The following is a 3,494-nucleotide window of genomic DNA, read 5'->3' on the forward strand; positions in this document are numbered from 1 at the left end:
AAATGTTGTGCATTAACTGTAAACCTAAAAAATTATTACCGCCAATTATTTGGTTACCATCATTCTTCAAAATATCTTCTTTTGTGTTAAGCAGATGGAGGAAATTCACACAGGTTTGGAATGACAGGAGGGTGAGTAAATGGCGAGAGAATTTTCATTGTTGGGCGATCTACATATTTATTTATTTAGCAGATGCTTTATCAAAGCCCATTTAAAAATAAGAATAACACAAGCAGCAGATGTGTATGCATTTTTTTTTTTTTTTGTCCAAACAGACAAAATGTGTAAAAAATCTGGTTAGTTAGATAAGTGTTCCCAGAAGAGGTGTGAGAAATGAAGAACAGTATAGAATAAATAAGATAAGCATGGTACTTCTGTATGTTGGGGCGCCACTCAATGTCCACTTTATAATGTGGTTCCTGTAGCAAAACCAATGAAAGAGAGATCTCGAAAAGATCAGGAAGGCCTATTTTAAAGCACTCGGATAAGCTCTGAAGTTTGTGACTCAGGTGCTCTTCTGTACTTGGTTAAGCAAAGTGATGGGGCCTGGCATGGCTGATCTGAGCAGAAGACAGCCACATCATTAGGGGGAGTTCAGAGCCTCCTTTGCCTCTGGGGAGGAGATGACAGCTCATCACAGCCTTGGGGTTACCTTTCTTTAAAAATATGTTAATCAAAAGGCGCTAGGGAGAATTGTAATAAAATGAGATCAAATTCATTCATTCTTTTTTAAAATAATAATTGTCTTCCATGATTTAAAAGAAATACTCTGTACCATCTAGAACTATATCTGCCTAATCATCCTGGTCCAACAGAGAGATGGCCATGTGATGGAGAATAATTGGCTACACACTGTCCAGAAAGATCACAGCTTTCATAAGACTACACCAGCATGTCAACAGAGTAAAAGCTGAAGAATGAATCTTTATTACTCTTCATAGTTATTATTTATAAAGGATGAACTTTCGAAAATAGAGGCGTTTTTGGTAGTAAAGTACAATGAAAATCTTATGAAACACTTTGCCAGGGATCAGTTAGTAATGCATTATTGATTCAGGGCAGAATTTAAAAAAATAAATAAAATAAAATAAATAAAATACACACATTAAATAATACCCTACAAATATTTGTGGACATAAATAAATAAATACAGTACATACATGCATAAATAAATCCTGTTAAATAAATAATGCCCAGCAAATATTGTAGTCATTAGCTCAATAAAATAAAATAAAACACACACACACACACACACACACACACACACACACTGAATACACTGAAGACTGGGTAGCGAACCGTGACTCTTGAGCCTAGGCCCTCTCCCCCTACCCTTGTCTGGGGAAAAAACTACCGGCCTAGCTTACGGTGTCCTCTTAAAAGTCATCTTTGACAATTCCACCTCTGAAACAAGAGGCTATCCAGCCTTAAGGCGGTCGCACACCGGACGACATGTGCAGCCCCGCACCGCACCACATCTTTAAAATTCCCACACATTGTTTTCCATGACTGAATGCACACCGGCGGCGCCACCAGCGCCGCCGGTGTTCTGTCCGCGGATCCCAGCTGCGACTCCGGGTGCTGTTCATATTCCTGCCGCGCCACAGAGTGCTTCAGCGCCACTCACATAATTTTCCATTAAATTACATTATATTTGTCCCAAATTATTTTTAATGTACATAATGACTTCTTCCTAGGTTGGAAGATTGTGTATTATTGTGCATTTTTCAGCAAAAAGTTTTGTTTTCTGTGGCTCTAATAAATTCCGTGGTTCGTTGTGCTATAGATCGCAATTTCTCATCCCGTTTGCTGTTTTTTCGATCCCCGAACTTTAAACTCATTGACACCACTTGCTCATTCTTGAAGTTAAGTTTTGACTGTTTGGGGAATAGATGAAATGGTCCGCGGGGCACCACTGTGCTTCTCGTCTGATGTGCGACCGGAACAAAACAGCACAGCGAGAGTGACTGATATTACCAAAATAAAACAGCTAAATTTAAGTCAAATGCAAATCCTCATTACAAATGCATCATCACACAACACCAGCTCACAATTCAGTATGAACACATGGGAGTCTAGCCTAAAGGAACACAGCTTATGAAAGGAGCATGTTTTAATTAAGTTGTTATTTTTCAATACATTTTTTTACTGTATGTGTAGGCTACGTTAAAAGTACCATTCCGACAGCAAGAACTATCCTGAACTAAATGAAGATTAATGTCTTGGCGTATTATGTATTATAAAATATGGTAAACTGAATAATTCAAAAACTAAAACGAAACGAAACTAACAACAGTTATTGAAAAACTAACTGAAATAAAATAATAATTATCAAAAATAAATAATCGTTTTACTAATCATTACGCTCTCACCCCTTGCCGGAAAAATATATGAGCTGTGTGGCGCCCGCGGTTTAGGGAAATACCTGTAAATGGCGCATCGCGCACGTAAGGTTAGGGGAGAGCGGGGCACAAAGTAAAACGTTTTGACTTTCTCAGTTTGTGTAAATCCACATGGGGTTCAGAGTATACTTTTACCATTTAATCAATCTCAGCATGCATTAATTTTGTGTCGCTAGATGCATTATGTGTTGCTTATGCCTTATTGCCTTTTACGCCTAATTCTTTCTTTGACCTGCGCTCTGGGAGTGATCTGTTAATTCTGCTAAACTTTAATTAAAACTGAAACTAAACTATATAAAAACTAAATAAAAATGAATAAAATCACCTAAATAAGTCTGTGAATGAATGAATGAAATATGTTAAGAATGAATAGTACACAAACACATTTCCAAAACTGTAAAAGGTTATTTAAAAATAAAGCATTCATGAATTATTTTATGACAAACATTTTACTGTCTTAAGTGCACTCATTTATTTAGCCTATACATTAAAATAATAATAATAATAATAGCTATTATTATTATTATTATACATTTAGGTTACAGAAGGTTTTATCCAAAACGACTTACAAAAGAGGAACAAATGACTCCAAAGTCAGTCACAATGCCAGGTTTATTATACAATAATAATCAAGTGCTAAGATTATCACAAATTAAACAAGATTTTGATGCACATCTTTCTTATTAAATCGTTGTATTCCACCTCGTACCGTTACAATTGATGGAGAATCACTTAAGACAATTTGCTGTAGGCCTATTCCACATAATAATATGCAATAAAACAATATACAATATATACAATATACATGTAGGCTACCTAGGAGCTTGCTGCATGAATCCGTGAGTACAGTTTACAAACCCGAGAAACCCGAGGGCGAAAGCGTGCGCACGGATTATGAATTTGTGGGTACGGATTCAAAAACCGAAGATACGGTTTACAAAATCTGAGCGCACGGATTGGATATTCGTGGGTACGGTTTATTAATCCGTGGGCACGATTTGTTAAACCGAGGGAACAGTTTAAGAATTCGGGAGTACGGTTAATAAACTGAGGGGACGGATTGCAAAACCGTCGCCACGGATTGTTTTTTTT

The 3,494-nt window shown here is 36.8% G+C and overlaps 1 pseudogene; it reads right to left on the minus strand.

The window, feature by feature from the left end:
* Positions 1–527: 527 nt before the first annotated feature.
* LOC107662557 (zona pellucida sperm-binding protein 3-like) overlaps positions 528–3,494 on the minus strand; it is a 6,909-nt pseudogene continuing 3,942 nt past the window's right edge.

The sequence above is a fragment of the Sinocyclocheilus anshuiensis genome, unplaced genomic scaffold (genome assembly GCF_001515605.1).
Source record: "Sinocyclocheilus anshuiensis isolate Anshui unplaced genomic scaffold, SAMN03320099.WGS_v1.1 scaffold1197, whole genome shotgun sequence".
NCBI classification, from domain to species: Eukaryota; Metazoa; Chordata; class Actinopteri; order Cypriniformes; family Cyprinidae; genus Sinocyclocheilus; species Sinocyclocheilus anshuiensis.